Source organism: Alosa pseudoharengus, unplaced genomic scaffold (genome assembly GCF_046254945.1).
Source record: "Alosa pseudoharengus isolate Yale_2024_CS ecotype anadromous, Long Island Sound unplaced genomic scaffold, YU_APseudo_1.1 YU_APseudo_1.1_scf_12, whole genome shotgun sequence".
Taxonomy (NCBI): Eukaryota; Metazoa; Chordata; class Actinopteri; order Clupeiformes; family Clupeidae; genus Alosa; species Alosa pseudoharengus.
The window spans coordinates 38,659,342-38,668,880 of NW_027468587.1; the positions used below are offsets into that span (position 1 = coordinate 38,659,342).

The 9,539-nt window shown below is 42.8% G+C and overlaps 1 long non-coding RNA gene across 1 annotated transcript; it reads right to left on the reverse strand.

Moving 5' to 3' along the window:
* Positions 1 to 271: 271 nt before the first annotated feature.
* LOC143118530 (uncharacterized) lies at positions 272 to 532 on the reverse strand. The gene is made up of 2 exons (XR_012986180.1): positions 460 to 532; positions 272 to 360 (listed from the first exon to the last, which is right to left on the reverse strand). It is a non-coding gene; the product is annotated as an uncharacterized LOC143118530 (long non-coding RNA).
* Between the last annotated feature and the right edge of the window lie 9,007 nt (positions 533 to 9,539).

The window sequence follows — 9,539 nt, forward strand, 5'->3', positions numbered from 1 at the left end:
TAACGTCGAAACAACGAAAATTTGCACATACCGTTCTGCGTCGAATCAACGTTGAAAAGGGGGTGACTGGTGACAGCGAATCGACCCCCCTTCAACCTTTATTCAACTAGCGATTATGGTCGAATTTTGGTCGATTGATTGATTCAGTTTCACTTCCTGTTTTATCTACAACAGGACATCATGAAATTACTCTTAGGATAACAAAGACATTTTACTTAATCTCCTTCAAGGTAGAGTGCCAGATCTAGGCTACTAATGAACACACAGAACATCTTATCAAACACATTTTCGTTTATTTATGTTCCATCGGATCCATGTAGGTTTATTTTTGTTCCATGTCTTGTCTTGTCATGAAGGCGCCTGAAAAGAAATAGAGAAATATTAACATTTGGTAGGCTACAAAATATGCCCAGCAATACGCTAAATGAGATTTCTAAAAAGCTCGACTAGCTGATCTACCTGATCTTGCGCTGGCCTGCTTCGCCTCCCTACGCCTCCGTCTCTCTCCGGAGCGTACTTTAAAGGAACACGCCACCCAATGTCAGTAGTAATATATGTTCTTACCTTAACTTTCACGAGTTGAGTCATACCTCTCCCGTGTCCGTACGTGCACTCAAACGCTCTGGTGCGAGGCTGGACTGTGTTAGCATGTTGCTATGCTAGCGGGCTTTGACGGCAACTAAGCGTAGAAGTAATCAAAAACATCCACGTTTTACCGACTTAAATACAGTTGCACGAGTAGTTGATAGAAATGCTACGGCCACGCAACGTGAAATGTGGCGATTTTCCAAGCGAATAAACCGGAGAACTACAATGTGTGGCGCAATAGCACTTGGGAGTACTTCGACCTAGCGTAGTAGTATTGTTAACACCTAATTGTAGATCCTATCCACCACAGAGTTTAGAATCCATGCTGGATCGACCCTCAGCCTCTCCCTCCCCTCTGAACGAGAGAGAGGCACACACACTAGAGATGCGCTGATGGGCTATTATTTCAACCATAACTGCATAGCAAAACTTATCATCCATCAGCCATCCATCAACACCAAAGTTTTTTGACCAATTTTCGAAACGGCACCCGCCCACCATCCGCTGGTTGTTAGGGGGTGATGCAGCGCTGCTGACGTGAGGCTAGAAAGCCCTTGCCTGTTCTAGGAAGACTGATCCAATGCAGCAAATATATTAAAAGGCTAAAGTCGTACATTGGCTATGTTGTAGCCTATCCCCAGAATATCAGCAGCAAACTCAGTCTCTGTCTCGCAAAACAGTCTCCAAATAAAACGCACATCGGCCTGTTGCCTACTGCCAGCTTGTGACAATATATCGTCCAAAATGCTTGATTGCATTGCATTCTCCACATTTTTAGGTACATTTTCATGTACCACATCAGCATTTTTGTTCAGTGAATCTTTTGTAAATTGCTTTACAATTACCGTCGGGCCTATAGGCCTATTGCCTGGCTTGCCTCAGCTTCGGTCACGTCCTTTTACAATTTTATCATTGTAATAAAAAACGCAATTTGCCACATAATTTCAACATGCTCCTGGCCTACTAATTAATGCATATTGTACTTTATTTTTTGCAAAAAGAAAGAAATCCTTGATAAAATAACAAGTCATTCACATTATAGGCTACTTTACACACTGTTATGTCAGGGTGACTGAAAGCCTGTTCTGAAGACTCCCATTCATTTTGACTGCACGAGCGCGTCTTTTTCAGACAGACAGCGCAATTCATTTTAAAGCAATTTACAAAAGATTCACTGAACAAAAATGCTGATGTGGTACATGAAAATGTAGCTAAAAATTTGGAGAATGCAATGCAATCAAGCATTTTGGACGATATATTGTCACAAGCTGGCAGTAGGCAACAGGCCGATGTGCGTTTTATTTGGAGACTGTTTTGCGAGACAGAGACTGAGTTTGCTGCTGATATTCTGGGGATAGGCTACAACATAGCCAATGTACGACTTTAGCCTTTTAATATATTTGCTGCATTGGATCAGTCTTCCTAGAACAGGCAAGGGCTTTCTAGCCTCACGTCAGCAGCGCTGCATCACCCCTACATTAAAACAACCAGCGGATGGTGTGCGGGTGCCGTTTCGAAGATTAGTCAAAAAACTTTGGTGTTGATGGATGGCTGATGGATGATACGTTTTGCTATGCAGTTATGGTTGAAATAATAGCCCCTCAGCGCATCTCTAGTGTGTGTGCCTCTCTCTCGCTCAGAGGGGAGGGAGAGGCTGAGGGTCGATCCAGCATGGATTCTAAACTCTGTGGTGGATAGGATCCACAATTAGGTGTTAACAATACTACTACGCTAGGTCGAAGTACTCCCAAGTGCTATTGCGCCACACATTGTAGTTCTCCGGTTTATTCGCTTTGAAAATCGCCACGTTTCATGTTGCGTGGCCGTAGCATTTCTATCAACTACTCGTGCAACTGTATTTAAGTCGGTAAAACGTGGATGTTTTTGATTACTTCTACGCTTAGTTGCCGTCAAAGCCCGCTAGCATAGCAACATGCTAACACAGTCCAGCCGCGCACCAGAGCGTTTGAGTGCACGTACGGACACGGGAGAGGTATGACTAAACTCGTGAAAGTTAAGGTAAGAACATATATTACTACTGACATTGGGTGGCGTGTTCCTTTAACCACTTCTTCACCATGCCTTCATAAATCATTATTGTGCTCCCTGGCAGCTGTTTTTGGAGTGCAGCTGAAAGAAACAAACAAGACAAGACAAACGTTAAAAGAAAGGAGGACATTCTGATATAAAACAATTTTGAACAACAAAACAGGAAATTATACGACTCGTTTTTGGATGGTCAACCCCGTCAAGAGTGATCAACGTGCAGGTAAGCTGTAACATTTTAACCTCTATACATGTCAATCATTTAGTTTACAAAGAAACTTAATTTAATTAATTTAACTTAGAATAAAACCCTACTAAAATGGGCACAATATCAGAATGCCCAGCATTAGGCGTGCACGAGATAGAGAAACTAATCCCTGAGCCAGGATTGGTCAGTAGCCTAGCTATGAAGACAGAAGGTTGAAGGAGTTTTGTAATAACACTCTAAAGGTAATAAATTATATTATTGTTGGATGTAGTGGAGGTAGTTTGGGATTAGACTATCTAGCCTAACCATTTTCTGAAATAGCACCAACATTTATCGTTATTTATTAATTTTAAGAATAGGCCTAGCCTACAGAAGGAGAATTGTTAGTTTTCTGGTCAAATTTGCTCGTAGGTGGGTGATTCTCCAACTATGGTACTTTTTGGACCTGAACATTTTCAGAAAATGAAACATTTTTAATTAAAATATTACTGGCATAATTTGTTTCCCCAGTATGCCTAGATACCTGCCCTGAAGTTGGCTGTGCTGATTTTTATGGAATAATATGTATTTTTTGACATTTTACCAGACTATGGCAAAAGCAATGGTCATTTCCACAACCGAACAAAAACAAGCCAACCTGTCTACCTATCACTACCATGGAGACAGATGTGGAAAAGACGGTCGTGGAAATGACATTTTCCCACTTTCCCTCTAATATCTCATGTTTGACTAGCCTGTTAGTGTTAGTTTTAGAGTTTGCATTAAATAATCTCAAATTACACCTAATGAAATGGTAAAAATCCAGAATTTTTCCCATCGGAATGAATTATGAGCGGTTCAGAAATGACGTACAATAAACATACTCGCGGTATTTCTCATATTTACCTTGATATATCTCCTATGTATTAACCTCTGCTGGGATCATTCTTTCATTCAGCCATGTGGATCCCTCTGGAGTGTCAGTTGCTATGGTTAATGAGTATACAAATCTAGAATACTGAGCCTGGGATTGCATTTTATGCAGAGGTGTGGAAATGACGGTGAACCCAAGGGACAAGTGTTTAACATGTTTAAAATATGCCAAATCGAAAAGAAATATAAAAACAAATAGTAGATTTGAATGAATTGGGTTATAATGCATATGTAAAGGGTTGCCTTAGCACACAACACTCTGATCTTACATACATGCACGTCACACGCACAACACAAAGATTCACATAACAGTTAATTAAATTCATTTATTTTCTTAGTATTTACATTTTATAAAATTTTACAAAGTAATAGCAAAGTTGTCTAAAAAGAAACGAATTGTTTTAAAACATTTTACCTTTCATTAGTTCATTTTCTTTCTGTCATTGTGAATACAATAAACCGAGATGTATCCAGACCACTAGAGGGCGCTCCCAGAGTGATGGGATTACGACGTGGGTAATGGCTCGATCATAGAATAAACAGTCGTGAGAAGCCATTGACACGTGTTTTGTTGTATACTTTTCAATCCCATCACAGGTTGGTAAAAATGCATGTTTTATGTCAAATAGCTTGTAGGTTAAGGTACAAAAGATGTGTTTAGGAGTTTGTTTAAGTATGTGTTAGAAAAGATATGATGTAATGCACTTTCACACGGAGTTTGTTATTAAAGCCTTCACAGTGTCAATGCTAGATACTAGAGAGATGATTAGCTCTATACACGAGTGCACATAGGCTACAAAAAACGTGCGTGCATATCGTGGCAAAATTGATGTAATTATGAGATGCATGTTCAGTTGTGTTTATAAAGTGGTGACTGAATTGTAAAATACCTGATAGTGTTACGAAATAATGGTCGTTAGAAAGTATTTGGTTAAAGTGAATGGGTTTATGTTATGAGATGCTTTAAGAACATTCACTTAGAACAGGTTAAATATGAGTTCATGAAAGCTTCTAAGCTTCATAGTTAATGCTATGTGGATACTTCTTTATAGTGTAATGCTATGTGGATACTTATTCATAGTTTAATGCTAGGTGAATACAAATCCAATGTATTTTCTTTATTTTTTTACTAAATCTGAAATGCAGTTCAAGTTTACATAAAAGTTAATGACCCATGGTGCTATGGTAATGATTTCATGTAGCTGAATGAATACGTCTGGAACAATGTGTGCATTTGAAAATCAACATGTCTTCATAGAATAAACAGTCGTGAGAAGCCATTGACACGTGTTTTGTTGTATACTTTTCAATCCCATCACAGATTGATTGGGATAAATGCTACAGAGCCACGCTCGCACCCGGGCGTGGTGGTAACATTTTGGGGGCTCGTCCGGGATCGGCGCCACCTAGTGGACAACGCTGATCAACAAAGAACTACAGGATCGTGACTTCTAGAAGCAACGAGTTGAGCAGTAATATCCAGGTTCCAGACATGACGGAGCTACAGCAACTGCTCGTCGACATCAAACGGCAGCTGTACCGACTGGCTGGTGCTGCTAACGTCGACGTGCTCGCCCGGCTGGCTAAAGAATGCCATGGGCTAGCGACAGGTGACTTGCCAGGTGCTGACGCGTCAGAGGTGGAACTCCTTGAATTCATTATCGACTTCGTGGGAAGTGATGCATTGAAGGACATGGAGGATCACGGACTGTCTCACCTGTTGTCTCTTCGCGACCTCATCAACGAACTGCAGCAACCCGCCACGCCTGTGACTCCTGTGAACACGAACATTGTCACTCCGGTAACCACGGCACCAGTTCTACAGTCAAGGACTCCTACACCAGCACCGACCGCTGTTGTAGCGGACCAGGTATCGGGTTATGTGAAGTTGTCAGATGTTGCCACATTTCTGCTTCGCAGAGAGTTTAAAATTCATGGCGGTCAGCTATCTGACTCCGATTCAGACCTAAGTTTTAACAACATCTGTAAGCAGATAGATGAGGGTATTGCCCAAAGGTTCACTGAATCAGAGGTTATTAGAGCTGTGTTGAAGATCATTAAGCCAGGCACATTCAAGAACATGCTGATCACTAAAGATACATTGAGTGTAGCTGAATTGAAGCGTTTTTTACGAACACACTTAAAAGACCAAAGCAGTGCAGAACTGTTTCAGGAACTGAGCAGTACTAGACAGTTAGATAAAGAGACTCCCCAGCAGTTTGTCTACAGGTTAATGGGGTTGAGGGAGAGAGTGCTGCTTGCTACTCAGCAAACTGAGTCAGAATTTCAGTATGACAGTAAGCTTGTGCAGGGAGTATTTATTCACTCTCTTTATCAGGGATTTAATGAGAAGTGCACATACATTCGTACTGATATTCGTACCATGCTCTCAAGACCACACGTTACAGATGACACTATCTTAGAGATGATTACAAAATCTGTTAATGCTGAAACTGAGAGACAGAAACGTTTAGGGGGTACAACTAAGTCCAAAGTTGCTAGTGTTATTGCCACATCAGCAGATAACAATGATGGACAGAGCAACAAATTCCAAGCCGAGGTGAAGGCCAACCGTGATGCCATCCATGACCTTACCGCTCAGGTGTCTGCTTTAGCCAAAAATTTAGAACGAATGGTGACACCAAAGGAAACAGTATTACAAAAGCAACAGCCCGAAACCTTACCCAGTCCAAAACCAGTTGTCAAGCTTGAAGCTAAGGGGAAATGCAAGCTCTGTTTGTCTCAGGGAAATGACCGCTGCACCCATTGTTTCAAGTGTGGACAGTCAGGCCACCGTGCTGTGGGTTGTCTTTCTCAAAACACGTGGACGGGAAACGACGTGAGGTCACAGGGACAGGGACCACCAGTGGCCAATAAATACAGTGGGTCCCAGGTTACAATGAACTGTCTCCAGAGTGAAAATGTGGGAACACCTGTCCAGACAAGTGGTAAAAAGGGACGAGTAGCTGGTTTGATTGGTAGCAAGTGTTTGCTCAATTGTCATCTCAATGGTGTTCAAGCTCAGGTGTTGCTAGACAGTGGAGCACAGGTTAGTGTCGTGGGAAGGTCTTGGGTTCAACAGATGCTACCAAGTGTTAACGTTCAATCCATAGAGAGCCTATTGACTGATCGTGAGCTTCATGTGACAGCAGCTAATGGAACAGAGATACCTTTTGACGGATGGGTTGACATTCTATTGGAGATTCGGAGTGGTAATGGGGTTAAAGTAGCAATTAATGTGTGCTTGTAAGCCAGAGTTATGTGGATCATCCCCTGCTCGGTTTTAATGTAATTGAGGAAATTATCAAAGAAAGTGCAGAGACAGCAAACAGTGTCAGTTTATGTGATCTCCTGTCTGAGGCAATGAATGTACAGAGGAAAACTGCTGAATGTCTAGTCTCGACTGTCAAACAAGTACAGACAGTGCCAAGCATCGGTGTCGTAAGACTAGGTAAGATCGGAGTGAAGATTAACCGTGGTCAGCTACAAGATGTGCGGTGTCGCATGAGGTCATTGCCTGAGGGAGGAACTGTAATGTTTGAACCATGTCTTGAAAGTACGATGCCTGAAGGGTTAGAGTTGTTTCCTGCATTGTTGAATGTTCCTCACGGTGCCTCCAAGATTGTGCCAGTGCCAGTATACAATGTTACACAGCACGATATCTACTTACCTCAGCGAACAGTATTGGGCACACTTGAGTCAGTAGCACATAGCAGGCCAGTAGACACTGGGCCAATGTTCCAGCAACATGTTAAGCAAAAGCAAGAACACAGTCAGTACTCAGCCAATGTATGTGCTACCAATACAGAGAGTGTGTTGAAGAACAATACAAAGAAATGGCACCCACCCGTAGATGTAAGTCACCTGCCAAGGCATCAACAAGAAATAGTCAGGCGCATGCTCTTTGAGGAATCCGATGTCTTCACCGAAGAGGATGGTGACATTGGTTGCATTCCAAGCTTGAGGTTGAAAATCAACTTGTCAGACAATCACCCGGTGCAGAGGAGCTACAATTCAATCCCCAAACCTTTGCTTCGAGAAGTGAAGGATTATGTGCAAAATCTATTGGCTAGGGGTTGGATAAGAAAGTCTGTGTCTGCATACTCATCCCCAGTAGTGTGTGTCCGCAAGAAAGACAGTAGTCTACGCTTGTGTGTTGATTTTAGAGATCTGAATCGCAAGACCATACCTGACAGACATCCATTACCTCGAATACAGGACCTTTTAGACAGCTTAGGAGGCAACTCCTGGTTCTCTATTTTAGACCAGGGGAGCGCATACCACCAGGGGTTTGTCAGTGAGGAGTCTAGACACTTAACAGCATTTAGTACACCCTGGGGGTTGTATGAATGGGTCCGCATCCCATTTGGTTTAACAAACGCTCCAGCTGCTTTTCAAAGGTGCATGGAGGAGGTTTTAGAAGGCATTAGAGACGAAACCTGCGTGCCGTACTTAGACGATGTACTTTGCTACTCAAAGACTTTTGAAGAACATGTGAATGACTTGAGACAGGTGTTGTGTCGCATGAGGGAACATGGCATTAAGCTGCGTCCAAAGAAGTGTGAGATCTTTAAAAAACAGGCCAGGTACATTGGACGTCTAGTGTCAGGAGAAGGAATCCAGATGGATCCCAAGGATGTGGAGGCTGTGAGGGCATTAAAAGAAAGAAAACCATGCACTGTTGGAGACGTGCGGAAACTTCTTGGCTTTTTGAGCTACTACAGGTCCTTCATTCAAGACTTTTCTCGACTTGCTAGACCTTTGTTTGAATTGCTCAGCTCACCTCAAACCAGTGTACCAGACACACCACTACAGGCTAGAAGAGCTAATAGTCAGTCAAAGCAAAAACAAAATGGTCAACTTCACTCCAGAACACCCATTACCTGGACTGCAGCGCATCAGGAAGTAGTTTCGAAGTTCATTGACCTGCTCACAAATCCACCTATTCTTGGTTTTCCCAACTTTGACTTACCATTCGTGTTGCACACGGATGCGTCAAATGAAGGATTAGGAGCTGTGCTTTACCAGCGTCAGAACAACAAGCTGCGTGTTATTGGGTATGGGTCCCGCACCTTGAGCCCAGCTGAACACGGATAACAATCCGTTAACGTATGTCCTTAGTACTGCACGACTGAATGCTGTGGGACACAGATGGGTTGGTGAATTAGCCGATTTTCACTTCGACCTGAAATACCGGCCGGGAAAGCTGAACGCAGACGCAGACACCCTGTCTAGATATCCATTGAAGTTGCAAGATCATCTATATGAGCACACAGAGACCGTGTCCCCAGAGACTGTGTCAGCAGTGTGGCAGGGGAGCAAGGCTGTTATGAACAATGATGTGGCCTGGGTAGCGGCACTTCAGCTTAACAGTAAGGACCATGATGTAGATGTGTCAATAGAGAATGTTGCCACGATCACACCCCAAGATATTAAAGCAGCACAACAAGAAGATCCAGCAATTAAAGATGTGATGCTGCGGAAACAGAGGGGAATGACAAGGACAAAGAACAAATGGCACCAGAAGCAAGAAGGCTGTTATATGAGTGGAATAAATTGAGTGTGGAAGATAGGATACTTTACCGGACTAGTGGACAATACAAGCAGTTGGTTCTCCCTGGAAAGCTGAAGGCAGAGGTGCTAAAGAATCTGCATAATGAGATGGGACATGTAGGTGCAGATAAGGTCATCCATCTGGCACGGGAGCGATTCTACTGGCCCTTTATGCAGAGGGAAATAGAGGACTACGTGACCAAGAGGTGCACCTGCATACAGCAAAAGCATC